Genomic DNA, 16,454 nt, shown 5'->3' with positions numbered 1-16,454 from the left:
AGGAGAAGAGGGCAGCAGAGGATAAGATAGTTGGATGGCATCACCAACTCAACGGACATGAACTTGGGCAAACTCTGGGAGATAGTGAGGGACAGAGAGGCTTGGCATGCTGCAGTCCATGGGTCAGATATGGACTTGGCGACTGAATAGTAACAATGACAACCAAGAGAAGGAGAGCTGAGAGAGAAGAGAGTCCTGACAGCACACCCACCCATGTGCGTGGTCCAGCTGTGTCCTGCTCCTCCTGTTGTTTGCCTTCAACCTTTTTCTGACTTTGGAAAGCCAATAAATTGCCTACGTGCTTCAGCTGGTTAGAGGTAGTTTTCCTTCATGTACAACCAACATTTTCTCTTGTAAATGATTAAACTGACTCATACAGATGATAACCATGGCAAATGGAAATTTACAGAATTAAGTGCTAAAAAGAGACTTTCATCCCTGGGTTATCTAAATACTTGTTGCATACTATTAAATGCCAGGCTCTAATCAGAACCTGGAAAGGGCTTTTAGGACTGAGAGGCGCGGCATGCCTCTGCACGTGCCAGAAGAAAGCTTTACTGGAGCAATCTGCCTCGGCACCAGGCTGAGGCTGCAACCAGGCTATTTCCCTGCACTTACTGCTTCTCATAAGGGAAGATCTGAAATGGCAGAGTAACCCACCCCAAGCCTTGGATGGAACAGCCTGCCCTCACTGTTCTGTAGCCTCCCTAACCTCACCCAATGAAGGAAAATGGATCAGAGGTGCCAACACTAATGGCTGTCAAATCATAGTGGCTCACTATTTGAACACATACACTGCTTTGCAAATTTATCACACAACTTAACAACTGGCACAAAAATGGTGATCTTTTAGCTACAGAAATAAAAATAAAAATTGCTAAGAGTTTGCATGTTTTTGTATTTTTTCAGTAAGACGTGGAGCACAGAACCAGGCATGAAGAAGAGGCTCGTTAAACGCTGTTTCATTTCTCTTATTCCTTCCTCCCTGACTCCAGGTCTGAGATCATATCCATTACCATGCTATTCTTCCTACTGTTAAAGATCCACCCTTTCCTCTCCTTGTTAGGTGGCTTTGAGTTATGAGGCTTAGAGATTCTTCCTGGGAGGTTCTGTGAGTGAGGACAGAAGGGAAAGGCACCCTAGAAGTGCGTAACACCTTTGCACCCACCCACCCAGCCAGTCTCTTTGCACAAACTGTTTGGTGCCCATGGCAACTAGGCAATTGGTTACTTCCACGGGATTTGAGACACCTGGTACCACACCCTTATTAACTGGCGACAATCAAAAACCACAGGTGCTAGAACAGAAAATGGAACCTACTGGACACTCTCTCCTTAAAGTATTATGAGACCTTCTGATTTGCATATTGATGTTATCTTCAGAAACTAAAGGGCAGCTCTGAAAAAATCTCGTGGCTTGGAGCCATATCCCTCTGGAACTGGCTGGATGAATGATTTCAGAGTGGAAAAGAGCTCTGAGAAGTAAATACTGCATCTTTCTCTCAGACTCAAAAGTGTCCCCTGGCATTCCAGCCTCTGCAAGGTATCTTTCCAACCTCATTTCCACACTACGTCACTGACACACCCTAACTGCAGCAGCTGCGCACGCTCCATCCTGCCACTAGATTCTGAATGCCTTCTTCCAACCCTGCATCCCTCAACCCCAAACCTCCCCATTCCATCTGCTCTCTAAAGTCACACGCAGCTGCCATGTCCTCTCACAAGACTTCCTGGCCCTGCCCTCTGATGTAATGGTTTCTCCTCTAGGATCCTACAGATGTTTAGCTACACCCTGCATATGATAACATTTGATTGTTTTGTCTGTGTTTTAAAGTTATTTACATGTGTGCTCTTAGCATGTATCTGGCTGAGTTCCTTAAGGGCTGTGCTGCATTCACTGCTATATTCTCAGTACCTAGTATGGTGCCTACCACAAAAATAGGCACCCAGTAAATATTTGATGAACAAATGTATGAATGTATGTATTTAAGAAAATGACTACATAGGCTTGCCAGGAAACTACTGATCTAAAGATGGGTTCCACAAGCAGGCTTCCCTTGCAGAAATAGCAGAGGTCTATGTTTCTTATTAATTTGACCTTCCAATATAAATCAGTAGGTGTAATTTTGGGCAGAATGAGCCATTATCCTTGGATTCAGGTTATACTCTAGAATAATAAGAAAATTCAAGTTCTAACACTTGACTGAGAGATCAAACCCTACAAGATAAAAAGGCAAGAGCAATCTTTTTGCCATTTCTAATCAACTTCCAAATAACACACCATGTGCTATCACTAAATCAGTACTCATTTATGATTTACCTACCATGTGTAAGACATTTTGATGGAAACAATAAGAGAAAAAATGGCAAGAATCCATCTCCCAACTTCATATGTAAAAACATGAAGATGAGAAACTTCTTCTTCCTTCTTCAATAAGAGATCCAGTAAGATAAGACATGATTAATCATTTTAAGGTAAGGCTGAAAAACTCATCAGTTCTTCTATGTGTTAAGAGTAAATTCATCAGACTTTTTCTGACATTAGACTTTTATAAGGAGATAAAGCAGGAGAGTAATGAGCATCCTAAGTGGAAAAATGCAAAACTTTTACAAGCAGTAAAAGGCAGGAAAAGGAGCTCTAACTTTCAAATCCTGGAAGATGCTAAACATCAAGTCCTGGTGTCCTCCCAGGAAAACAGTTCTACCACTTCGGTAGAACTGGTAGTTCTATCTAGTTCAAAACGCGTAGAGACAGAGAACCAGTACCAGATTCCAAATGCAGGTGTGGTATTACCTTCCTGAACAGCCAGCAGCTGAAGCCTATGTGGGTGGAGCCTCGCTAATCAGACCAACAGCATCAGCTTCACCTTGGGGGCACTTATAACAAAGGCCTAGATGATCTCTAGAACATTAAAGTCTGAGAAGCACTGACTTAGAGAAATGACACTTAAGGAAGAGAAAACAGGTTCAAAAATAAAGAGAGAACTGAAAAGCAATGGACTGAGATATTCATCCTGTGATTAAACAGGAGAACACAGAGGAACTGTGATGTCACATGGGGCTGTGGAAGAGTGTAGAAGGTATCCTAGACAAAGTTTAGGATTTAAAAATAAGTCTTTGTGGCATATTCCCAAAACTCAGAGTTAAATGGAGGAAAGAACTGTGGTAGAAGCTGAAAAGTACAATAAGATATTTCTCAAAAATTCTTCTAACTGGCTACATCCATAAGCTATGGAGGAGCTAGAGAAAGGGGACAGGTCAAGAGAGCTGGTATTGTGGACACTATCCCCTTTGGGTCAATGATACTGGTAACATGCCAAAGGTGAAACAACACAAATGAAGGGTAAATAAAATCAGAAAATGTTTAAAAAAAAAAAAAGCCTTTAGAGATCTGGGCCAGGGGTTGTTACCCTGTGCTCTGGGGAAAACTTGGGATCATGTGTACCTACGAGTAAGTGTCTAAGAGCAACTACTACGGTGTTTTGTATACTGGGCACTGGGAGAAAGATTTCACTTGTAAGAAGGTTTCTATTATATTAAAAATAATTTGGTAGCCACTGATCCCAACACCCACACTTCGAAGATTTATAGATGGAGAAACTGAGATAAGGGAAGTGATTTGTCTGATGTGTAGAGCTGATTAGTCACAGGGCTGAAACCAAAACTCATGATTGCTGATTCTTGCATCAATGCTTCTTTTCACTACATCAATCTACTATATCCAAATCGGCTCCCCAAACTGTGCCACTTACTAAATGAGGTCTGTGTGAATCAAAAAGAAAATGTAAGACCCCAAAAGAGGAGGAAGTTATGAGGAGTGGAAATTTTCATACGAAGAACATATTATACTAAAAAGTTCCCAAAATGAAAAACTCAATGTTGGACTTAGCATAACTATTGAGTAGGTGGCTTTGTTATTTAGAACTTGACTAATTATAGAAGTGCTGATGACTAGATTTAGATCAACTAAAAATTCAGTTAGACTTTATCACTGGCTTGGGTTAGTGAAGAATACTTCATTTCTAAGCTAATAACAGGTTGAAGATAGACCAATTGATGAACATTTGCAGTTTTGTGCTTATGAACAGAAATTGTGACATTTCACGATGCATAAATGATGATGAAAGTACTGAAGCATCCAAGCAAGTTGCAATTCTCCAGGGAAGCTATTAACAGCTTAACATTTCTGATTCACATTGGAATGTGGATTAAACTTACTAAAAAAAAGTTTATATTAATATCAAATAAGCATGAAAGAATGTAATTAAGCAGATTAGGTTGAACCCTTTAAGTTCCAGGCTCTCTTGGGTCTGTTAATTATAGAATCAAATGTTGGTTAAGTGTACAAGAAAACCTGCACAATAATCCAAAACAGGTTTCATGAACTATGTTAAAAAACAAACAAGCAAACTATTAAAAAAAAAATACAAGTGCAGACAGAACACCTTCCCAATGCCTGAGCAAACTAAACTGGGCTTCTCCCCAAGATAAACTATGACTGGACCTAATATAGCCTATGCACCATGGGCAAAATATATTGCAGATTTATTTTATTTTCTTCTGCCTTCAATTAATTCCATTCTCCTATACTGATTATACCTTTGGTGCTGACCTCAGGACTCATTCATTCATTCATCCCTATAAACATGTTATTAATGCCCTACTATGTGTTAGGCACTACCCAGAAGGTGCTAGGAACACACACCCTCAAAATCGTCAGAGACAAGTAGGAAAACTAAATAAACAATAAAAAAATAATAACCGACCGTTTGATTAAAACTGTTAGAATAAAAGTATATTGTAATGCAGGTGTGAACCTTTGGTAGAAAAAAGGAGAGGAGTTAAAGAAAGGGGAAAACTGGCTGTCACATGCAGGTTTTTAAGGAGATAATCTTGAGCTTCCTGGGTGGCTCAGTGGTAAAGAATCCCCCTGCCAAGCAGGAGATGCAGGTTCGATCCCTGTGTCGGGAAGATCCTCTGGAAAAGGAAACTGCCACCCACTCCAGTATTCTTGCCTGGGAGATACTACAGACAGAGAAGCCTGGCTGACTACAGTTGCCAAAGAGTCAGACACGACTTAGTGACTAAATGACGTCAAGGAGATAATGCTTTTCGTTGGAAGGAATCACAGTGCTCTGAAGGAATAGAAAGTATAAGAAAGTGAAAGGAAGAAAGAGCACATGGAAAGATTATGGGGGTACAGAGGCATATGGCACACCCAGGGCAGGGTTCAGAAAGGCTGAAACAATGGACACCACTGAGGAGGGGTGACAGATGAAGCTGAACAAGTCTATATATAAATATTTGGCTGCACTGGGTTTTAGTTGCAGCATGTGGGATCTTTAGTTGTGGCATGTGAGATCTAGTTCCCTGACCAGGGATGGAACCTGGGGCCCTGCATTGGGACTGTGGAGTCTTAGCCACTGGACCACTGGCCCACAGGAAAGTTCCAGGACAAGTTTAAGGGCCTGACCATAAACAACTTTGATGCATTTCAGCCAAACAGTTGGTTTTTTTTTTAAATAACTTTATTGCCCAGGATATTTTTTTTTCCTTGTGTCATTTTTTGTCTGTTTTATTTGTTTTTGTTTTCTTTTTTCATAAGTTTAGTGAAGCTTGTCTTTGTCTTGAAAAACTAAACAACAAAGCTTTCATATCATTTGCAACCTGGTCTAGTTTGAAGAGACAGGTGGGAGTTATCTTGCAGGAGTAATAATTATACCATGAAAGGTGCAGTTCTAGGTCTGGTGGTACTGAGAGGAGACAATGGCATTCTTGACAAAATTACAATCTGCTGGTGGCATCTGCGGAAAAGAAGCCCTTGAAAATTTCTAAACAAGAGTAAACTCTTATTAGAAAATTCTAAAGTGTTTTACAGGCCTAAAAAGATTGAATGAGCTTAGTAAAATGCCTCAACAAAGTTGGAATAAAATACTGGATTTGAGAATTATTGGAATTTGGATATGCTAAAAGAGGGTGGAGGTTGGGTCATGCTTACAATGGTCTCAAGTTCAAACGAATTACTATGAGAAGACACCACAAGTCACGCGCTGGCCCGGGGGCTCCTCTCTTCCCTCGGTAGGTGCTGGCAGAAGGTGTGCTCAGTCGTTTTCCAGTGTAGATGCCTAGCCCCAAAGCCAAAACATGGGAGAGGAAGAGAGATGGAATGGACACCTTAAGAAACTCTGTGAAGAAGATCCCCCTTCATGGCTCCACTTTAACTCATGCTGAAGGAAACGGAAGGTTTAGGGCGCCTGAAGTGGAACTCCTTGGGTAGAATGTTTTCAGGTCTACTGGACCAGTCGGACACCCAGTCTATGCTTTTCTGCAGAGCATCCACTTCTTTCTCTTCTTCTGCAACTTCTTCTGACTGAGAGCTATGGTCCTTGCTGGTATGCATTTCCACATCAAACATGACCTGCCCATCTTCTCGTGGAAGGGCTGCTGCAGTGAGAACTGCCTCTTGAACTGCTCTGTCCGGATTCATGCTGTGCATCCAAAAGAATCTTCTCCATGTCCCCACTGTGGAGGGAGGAGGACGGTACGTGCTCCAGCCCCCCATTCTTCCCATTGCCATTATCATTGCCATTGCTGCTGTTCATGGGGAGCTCCACCCAGGAACTGTTGAGGCCGGCAGGTAGTGGCAGAGACTGTTCACCTTTCTCACAGTTGTTGTTGTGCGGGGGCAGTGGCTGTTCTACTAAATGAGATGACATTGTCAGGTGGCTGAAGAGCTGCAGCCCCGAAGCAAGGACCTTCTCCAGTTCTCAGGCAGCAACACAACCAAGGAGTTTTGTTTTTTTTTTTTTAAGGGCAAGGCAATAATGGATTACAAACAAAGTAATGACGTGATCAGATTGTTCTACAAAGAATATTCTAGCAGCTTGCAGGGCAAGACTAAATGTAGGAGGGGGGAGCTCTACAGTGGGCCAGAGCAGAACAAGAAGGATGTCCCCATAGAAAGGCAATTTGGTGCAGGATGTCTGAGCCCAAGCGGAGTGCAGAAGGTGCCCACATGACGGAGGGACAGCAGAATCACTGGAACATTTGTAACCAATTGGTTACATATTGGTTACATATATAACCAATGTAATATAGCTATAATATATTATAGATAATGGGAAGTATATCCAAAATATATTATGGATAATGGGATTTATCGCTTTCAAAGAAGAAAGATACAAATATGTATAAACAAATACAGCATATTAAATTGGAAATGGAGGTATCAGTATGAACATGGTTGGTTAATACACAGAGATTAAATACAGAAGTAACACTGAGCATCAAAATAAACAATGATGCTAACTGACTATATAGCCCATTAACTCAAACAGGAAATCATGGGTCCACACTGTTGTAAAGAAAGTTAGATGAAAAACAGGATATTTGTATAGTTTCAAAGGACCACCCCACAAAATACTTACTGATTACATTTTTAAAAAAAAGCAACTTTGCTGTAGACAGCCTTACAGACACCAATTTAAACAAGTCACCAGGGTGATCATGTCAATGAGTTAACAGGTCAGATGTGCCACCTGAGGTGCAGTGAGAACACAGCACCACTTCTGTGCTATTCCTGCCACAGATGCATACACGGAATCCAATCACGGCTGAACGTCAGACACATTCACACATTTTAAAAAACTGGTCTTAATCTTCAAAAAGGCTGTGAATGGCAAGGAAAAACTGAGGAACTATTAAAAATTGAAGAGCCACGACAAAAGAATAGAATCCATGATTCTAAATGGAATTCTTCTCTCCATTAGGAAATCGGTGGGACAAATGGCAAAATTTGAATAAGGTCTTACATTTGGATGGTAGTGCTACATCAATGTTTATTTCCCAATTTTTGTAACTACACTGGAATTGTGTAGGAAATGTACTTATTTATAAGAAATATGCAACAGTATATGAAGGTCAAGGGCATCACAATGCAACTTACTCTCAAATGGTTAAAAAAAATGCTTTGTATTGTTCTTATATTTCTAGTATGAATTTGATATTGTTCCAAATATAAAAAGGAAAAGAATTAATAGATGATAAAAATCCAGACCAGAGCATACAAAGACACTGTTCTCTTAGGAAGAAAGAGGAGGAGAGGAGTTGGAATCTTAAATTAAAAACCCATTATATATGTTTTAAAGTCTTGTGGTACATGTTTATGTTTACCTGCATAATAAAATATATATAATTCTCAAATCACAACACAATTAAGTAATTTCTCCAAATACTGCCATTTTCCTCCAAATTAAGGAATTTTGCCAGGTTTGGTTATAATTATCTACCAGGAATGGCTGACCTCCACCTGATCCTGTAGTCAAGATCTGACGCCTAAAGTAGTCCCAGTTTCTTACAGAAAATAGTTTAATACAGCTGATTTCTGTCTGGGTACCACACATCATACCTAAACTTACATTGTCAACAACTCTCAAGATAGATATTGTCATCTCTATTTGCAGATCTAAAAATTTCTCCAAGAGATTAAGCAAAATGTCCAAAATTTTCTACTAGTAAGTGGAGCATCAGAAAATAAATTCAGATTTCTCTCACTCATAGCCCATGCTTTTCCCACTACAAACCAGTAGCCTGCTATGTGCAAGGCATCATGTGATTCACCACAGGAGAGACAAGATTAACAAGACATGTTCTCATGGAACTAACCACTTCTGCTTTCTCCCCTTTATGTCGCAGTCAGAATCGTCTGCCTCTTGCCTCCTGCTATGACTCTCCCACATCTCAGATTTTATCAGTGGGTGAATTCAGGAACACTGTCTTCTCTACCTTTTCTGTCATTGAAGAGATGAGACAGCAATTCTGAAGATGTACCAATGTGCCTTAGAATATAAAGACCAAAAAAATGAGCACTTAACATACTGTGTTAAATGAGGTTTCTGAGTATACAATGACCACTCAATCAGCTAAAAATGGAAAGAACAAAAGGATACAGAAGGAGTATAAAGAAAATAGTATTACCTCTAAATAATGTGATACTAGATAAGAAAAAAGCCAAAGACCAATCCAGGAAATGTCAGGAGTTCTGGACAAGTGAACTGCTTCCTTCCAAACTTTTGTTGTTTCACTTGGTAGAAGAGGTCACCTAAGAAGCATTCAGAGGGACTTCCCTGATGGTCCAGAGGGCAAGATGCTGGTCGCTCATTACATGGGACTCAGGTTCAATTCCTGGTCAAGGAACTAGATACCACATGCATGCCACAACAAAGAAGTTTGCATGCCCAGCAGCTAAGAAGCCCCCATGTCGCAATGAAGATCCCATGAGCTGGAACTAAGACCAGTACAGCCAAAATAAATAAATAAATATTAAGGATAAAAAAAAAAAGAAGGAGCTTTCAGAAATCAGAGTCAGCCTCCTGACTAGAGCAATGGTGCTCTCGCTTGGACTGTCATTCTCCGAGGAAGCAGTGAGAACTTGAATTCCTCATTTATGTCTGTGAAGATTATGGTATTCTGCTCACTTTAGTGATGGTTAAAAAGAAACTGACTGCTACATAAAAGCAGAGGGAGGACAATGAGATGCCAGTTTACTTCATCAATAATGAATTCCCTCCACCAAGCTCATAATACAAAATGTGAAATGTTTAATATCACTTTTGTAATCTTGATTTATCCATTTAAAACACTGGATATAGGTCTTGGCAGAATTTTGAGAAGCTTATATGTATGAATAGATTTCCCCATAAAACAAATTTCTAAAATTCAAGATAACATGTAAGTAATCATGTACTTACTTTCAAAGTTTTATGGAGAAAAAAATAAAAGGGAGTCCTCCCCATAAGACAATAGGAACCTGTAGGCCTATTTATATATTATTCAAATCATTATGATTTAGAAATGATTTTAATAGGGGAATATGTAAGAAAACTCAATGCTATTATGGTTCTCATCATTAGTATTGTGTCAGACAAGTCCGTGGCTTTGGTTTACCTCCAATGGTCTCCGTTACAAACACCAACTGAATCTATTCCTGGAATTGCTCTTAACCTCCCCTAGTATTTCATCCTTTCACACACAATAATGCACAGGGGGTAGTGGTAATTTGTGAAACAAGCTCAAAGTTCCCAAAGTGGAAGACATTGTTTTCTTGCATCCTACCTACTGTAACTGAAAACTGGGAATTTACTGGAATTGAGGATTTATTATGAGTCAGATGGCTTACAGTCTTTCCAACCAAAACATCTGCTCTACAAAGGCACAACTGCTACAATCCATTTCCTCTTGGATCTGGAGAATGACCAAGTTGTAGCTTAGCCCTTTCCTTAAAGACACAGGGATTTGAAATGAGAAATGAAATCAAAGCAAATCTCTATGTCACCTTCCAACCTCCACTACTTTCTTTGATGGCATTATAAATGTAATAAAATATGAGAATTTACATAATTTTTGAACATTAAAACATTGCAATAAGAGTAGAATAGCCAAGGACTTTATCAGATTACTTCAAATTGACAGCAGCGCAGCTGAAACCAATTCTTTCTTTGGTACTTGAAGAAAAAGGGGACACATACTAACTACAGTAGGGAAAGGGTTTCATTATTCACTCAACAAATATTCACTACTGAACATTTCTATGTGTCAGGCACTATTCTAGGAACAAGTAGGGAACAGGCTAGATAATGACCACCTCTTGGAGCTTACCTTTCCACAGGGGAAAACAAACAACAAATAAGCCTATTCATAAATACTCTTCAAAGCACTATAGGTTTCCAACTGTCTATCTGATACCATTGACACTACGATTTTTTTCCCAGCAACTATAAGCAATAAGATAGTTTTTAGGAACCATATTCTGGAGCAGTGGTTCCAACCCTGGTCCTTATTTAAAAGCACATTACTGGACCCTACCTCTGGCCATTATGACTCAGTACATGTATCTGGGCCAAGGAAATGTGGATTTTTTTTTTTTCAACTTAATCAAGAGCTTGAACCGCTCATCAGGTTTGGGCTCTACTGCCCTAGAATACTGACCTCCAAACATTTAAAAGCATTAAGTTAAAAATATCAATTTAAAATATTTGGTTTCCAGAAATAAACCCACACACCTATAGTCAATTATTCTTTGAAAAAGTAGGTAAGAATATACAGTAGGAAAAAGACAGTCTCTTCAGCAAGTGGTGCTGGGAAAGCTGGACAGCCACAGGTAAATCAAGTTAGAACACACCCTCTCATCATATACAAAATAAACTCAAAATAGTTTAAAGACTTAAAAATAAGATGTGACACCATAAAATTCCTATAAGAGAACATAAGCAAAACATTCTCTGACATAAATCATACCAATGTTTTCTTAGGTCAGTCTTCCAAGGCAATAGAAATAAAACCAAAAATAAATAAATTGGACCCAGTCAAATTTATAAGCTTTTGCACAGCAAATAAAACCAGAAACAAAATGAAAGACAACCTACAGAATGGAAGAAAACATTCACAAATGATGTGACCAACAATGGCTTAATTTCTAAAGTTTACAAACAGCTCATACAATTCAACAACAAAAACCAAATAACCCAATCAAAAAAATGGGCAGAAGACCTAAAAACACAGTTCTCCAAAGAAGAAATATACATGGCCAGTAGGCATGTGAAAAGATGCTCAATGCTGCTAATTACTAGAGAGATGCAAATCAAAACCACAATGAGGTACCACCTCACACAGGTCAAACTGGCCATCATTAAAAGGGAACCCTCCTATAATGCTGGTGGGAATGCAAGTTGGTGCAGCTACTATGGAAAATAGTATGGAGGTTCCTCAGAAAACTACAAATAGAATTGCCCTATGATTCAACAATCTCACTCCTGGGCATATATCCAGAAAAAACTCTAATTTAAAAAGATATATGCACCCCCAGGTTTACAGCAGCACTATTCACAATAGCCAATACATGGAAACAACCTAAATGTCCATTTACAAACAAATGGCTAAAGATGGGGTACGTATATACAATGGAATATCACTCAGCCATAAAAAAGAATGAAATAATGCCATTTGCAGTAACATGGTTGCAACCAGAGATTATCATACTAAGTGAAATAAGTCAGAAAGAGAAAGACAAATATCAAAAGATGTCACTTATATGTGGGACCTAAAATATGATACAAAGGAACTTATCTACAAAAAAGAAACAGACTCACAGACATAGAGAACAGACTTGTGGCTCCCAAGCTGGGGATGCAGTGGGCAGGAGGCATAGACTGGGAGTTTGCAATCAGCAGATACAAACTATTACATTTAGAATAGATTAAAAACAATATATAGAATGGATAACCTGTATAGCCCAGGGAACTACAGTCAACAGCCTGTGATAAACCACAATGGAAAAGATTATGAAAAAGAGATGTATGTGTACGTATATATGTGTATGTGTGTTAGTTGCTCAGTTGTGTCCAACTCTTTGCAATCCCACAGACTGTAGCCCACCAGACTCTGTCCACGGAATTTTCCAGGCAAGAATACTGGACTAGGAAGACACTTCCTTCTCCAGGGGATCTTCCCAACCCAGGGATCAAACCGGGGCCTGCTGCATTGCAGATAGATTCTTTACTATCTGAGCTACCAAGAAAGTCTGTGTGTGTATGTGTGTGTGTGGGGGGGTATAAACTGTCACTTTGCTGTACAGTAGTAATTAACACAACATTGTAATCTATACTTCAATAAATTTTTTTTTTAAAGTTTGGGCTTCAGATCAACATATCTTCTATGTATTTACTGAAAAGCTATATACATGGACTGCTATGCTAATACATTATAAATATCATAAAACATGCACAAACAGTAGAAATTCTAGGAAGGTGAGATATAAATATAAACAAATATTTTCTCCCAACCCGGCTGGCTGCCTGCACAGGCTGCAACTTATGAAGTGGGGCAAACCAAGAGGCCTGCAGGTTCCTCACACACAGACTAGGAAGCAGGGCAACTGAAGGCAAAGCCTTTTGATTCACAGCCTGGGGAGACAGACTCTATCTCAGCCCTCACTCTGCTCTGTAAACTTACACTTTCTCATTTATGGCACAGGGGAGAGAAGTAGGCAGAGGACATTAGAACTGTAATCTCAGTGGCAGGAATTCAGGAGACCTTGCCTCACTCCACCTGCCAACACATACCTGCCAGCTCTTGTTGACATACACTAAGTATGGAAAAACCACACTTGGAAAAACACATAAACACCATCCTAGGTTCAGCAGCTATAATCCTGTTGTGTCAGTCGTTTGAATCATGTGTGAATGTGTCTGTGCATGTTAGATTCCTGACCATGTGATAAAGGTAGAAAGAGTATAGGCTTCCAGATTAGACAAGCTAGTGAGAATCAGGCTCTCCCCTGGTTGCCCTGGTTGCTCCACTTGGCTGAGTAAGTTATTTAAAACCTGGGTAAGCCTCTGTTTCCTCAACTGTAAAATGGGAGTAGTTATATAAAACGATGGTATCAGTTACACCATGAATAAAGGGTGGCCGTCATTGTGGCCACCATCATTGTCCCTGTTATCCCAGACCACCTTGGAACACCTGGCCCACCTGTTTCCTGCAATCCACACACACTGATCCTGGCCCGTGCACCTGGAAATGATACCTGTCAGTTGCCTTCTTTGTGTATAAACTCTTTGTTGGCAAATTCTGGCCTGACTGTGCAGCATCAGTTTCTAGTTTGGTCCCTTCTAACCATGATAAACGAACGGACCCACAACTGATGATGTTAAAGCCACTTCCTGCTTGGCTTGGCAGAGGGGCAGCCCCTTGACTTTGAACTCAGGGTTACACCTCTGTGGACCAGCAGCCTTCATCTGCCCTTTCATTTGACAGCTCACTTCCTGGCTATTTTCTCTCTGTGGCATTAAAAAAAAAAACTCAACAGATAATATTTTCTCTCTTCCAGTTATAGTCTCCTCTCCAGTGCCTTCTTGTTTGTGCTTCCTATTTCTATTCAAATAAAAGGTAATAAAATCATTTGACTGTGAGGACTAAGAAGGCAATTCTCAAATGATTTACTAGTGGCTGCAAGAATGGCCCTACATGTATATCCATAAAGAGAGCATTTCAATTTATAGGACTTTCAAAAGTCAGGTAGCCATCTTAAGGAAAATCAGGCCTGTCAACTGTATAGATTACCAAGGAAATAAATAAAAACAAACAAGAATCTGTCTAAAAGGATTTAGGAAAAGAATATATCAAATTAAAGTCAGAAAAGGCAAAAATAAAACCAAAGCAGAAAAAACATAACAGGCAAAATATAACATTAATCCAGAGAAAAATCATTTTATTAAATCAAGACTACATGTTAGAAAATAGTATTTTTTTAATTGGGGCTTTCCTGGTGGCTCAGACGGTAAAGCGTCTGCCTGCAATGCAGGAGACCAGGGTTTGATCCCTGGGTCAGGAAGATCCCCTGGAGAAGGAAATGGCAATCCACTCCAGCACTCTTGCGTGGAAAATCCCATGGATGGAGGAGCCTGATAGGAAGATCCCATACAGTCCATGGGATTGCAAAGAGTTGGACATGACTGAGCGACTTCCCTTCCTAATTGGGGCAATATAATTTTTAGTTATCTGCTAATAAATTTAGTAGTTAAATAGAGATGGATAAAAATTCAAAATAACTGGAGAACAAAAAAGAAGTACCCAGAAACAGCAAACAGAAAAGAACAAGTTACAAAAAAAGAAATATTATTAGGAACTACCATTTTAAATAATGCCTCTGGCCAATCGGTTTGGTGTAGAATGTTTCTAAATTTTCCAAAATAGATAAGAATGTTATGCTTTTCAATCTACTTTACAAAGCAAATATAATTTTTAATTGATGTATAATTAGCATATATTACATTTGTTTCATAATACATTTACATTTACATAATACATTTGTTTAATAATAATGTGATTCAACATTTATATATATTATGAAATAAAAGCAAATATGGTTTTATTTCCCATAAACAGACAAGAGAGTCACAATAGTTTTTTTATGAGTATGGCTCTAATAACTAAATAAAAATCTTAATAAATAAAATACAAGACAACATCAAAATAATTTTCCACTATGAACAAGCAACGTTTACACTTGCATGACTGGACACAAGGAAAATATTAAAATTTGTCACATGAAAAGGAGAAGTGGTAAGAATCACAGCATCACTGCAGTAAGTGCTCATAGAAAACTAAAATACTCATTCTCAGCCTTTTGCCAATGCAAACACCACAGCCAGGTTGTCGGGCTCTCTCCAAGAGACCTCAGGAGCACATTTATATTCTTTTTGAGCCTTCTGAGGTCAGAAACTCGATTCTGTTTGCACAGCAACTGCAGGGCTACGGCCCAGGGGTAGGTGACATACAACCAGAATAATAACTTGTTAGTTCACAATGGGAAATTAGGAACTAAAATATTCCAAGTTCACATGGTTAGTGTGTTCTTTACCCATAATGCCAGTCCATTGCTTTGTAAAGACAAATTAGTCATGGGGAATGGAATATTTCAAGCCCCTTTATCATGGCATGCTCTTTCCATGAGGAAGACCCATGTGGGCTGCCAGGCAACCCAAGTGAATTAGAGGAACTGCATTTTAATAAAGCCTGATGCATCAAGCTCACCCTAGGAATAATCTTGTCAGTGGGGCCAATGGGATACTAGGAGTGCTTAGACTATGAGCAACATCCTCCTGCATCCAACTCTAAATGGGGTCTCTTTCAGTGCATTTTCTAGCTGTGGCTCATGGCACATAGGTCTGTAGTAGTTTCAAATAGCTTTTTATCCTGCAACTTTCAGATTATTCAGAATTCACCCATTCCTTTACCTTGGATAACACTGGAACAGGTACTACCAAATTGACTCTATAACAATCTTTTTTTCCTGTTCTTTCCTTAGTTTTCATTTGATATACTCTTTCTCCAGATACATGATTACATTCAAACAGGTGTAATATTGCTCATCTGGAGTCCATTTCACCTCCCAAAGAGAATATCTCATGTTAACATCTTCATCTGTTTATGTGCTGGCTACAGCTTTCACAGGGTAATTTGATTCCCCTATTTCCTAGTTCTCAGGGAAGCGAAGATTTTAGTAGTTACTTCACTGAATGAGCCATTAGGTATTAGGAAAAGGATTGAAAAGTACAAACATAGAAAGGTAAGAAAAAGTATGTTTTATATATGACATAGTTCAACATCATGTTGAGAAATTACATGATTATACAACTTACTAAAATCAATTTAAAATAACTAGTCATTTAAAATAAGTTGGGACTTCCCTGGCAGCCCAGTGGTTAAGACTCCATGCTTCCAGCGCAGGTGGTACAGGTTTGATCCCTGGTCAGAGAATTAAGATCCCACGTGCTGTGTGGCACGGCCACGAAACAAAAATCAGAAAAAAAAAATTTGACAAAAACATTTAAAATTAAAAAAAAAAAACTAAGTCATTATTTAAAGTAATGACGTCAGCAAAATTGCAGGATAAAA

At 39.2% G+C, this 16,454-nt stretch overlaps 1 protein-coding gene and 1 pseudogene across 1 annotated transcript in view; both read right to left on the bottom strand.

Moving 5' to 3' along the window:
- BABAM2 (BRISC and BRCA1 A complex member 2) overlaps nucleotides 1-16,454 on the bottom strand; it is a 401,827-nt gene that overhangs the window by 203,881 nt on the left and 181,492 nt on the right. The gene's annotated exons all lie outside the window — the stretch shown is intronic.
- LOC138090407 (BCL2/adenovirus E1B 19 kDa protein-interacting protein 3-like pseudogene) lies at nucleotides 5,994-6,715 on the bottom strand (annotated as a pseudogene).

This window comes from Capricornis sumatraensis, chromosome 1 (assembly GCF_032405125.1).
Source record: "Capricornis sumatraensis isolate serow.1 chromosome 1, serow.2, whole genome shotgun sequence".
Taxonomy (NCBI): domain Eukaryota; kingdom Metazoa; phylum Chordata; class Mammalia; order Artiodactyla; family Bovidae; genus Capricornis; species Capricornis sumatraensis.
The sequence above is the reverse complement of the archived record's forward strand: the minus strand, read 5'-3'. Positions and strand labels throughout refer to the sequence as shown.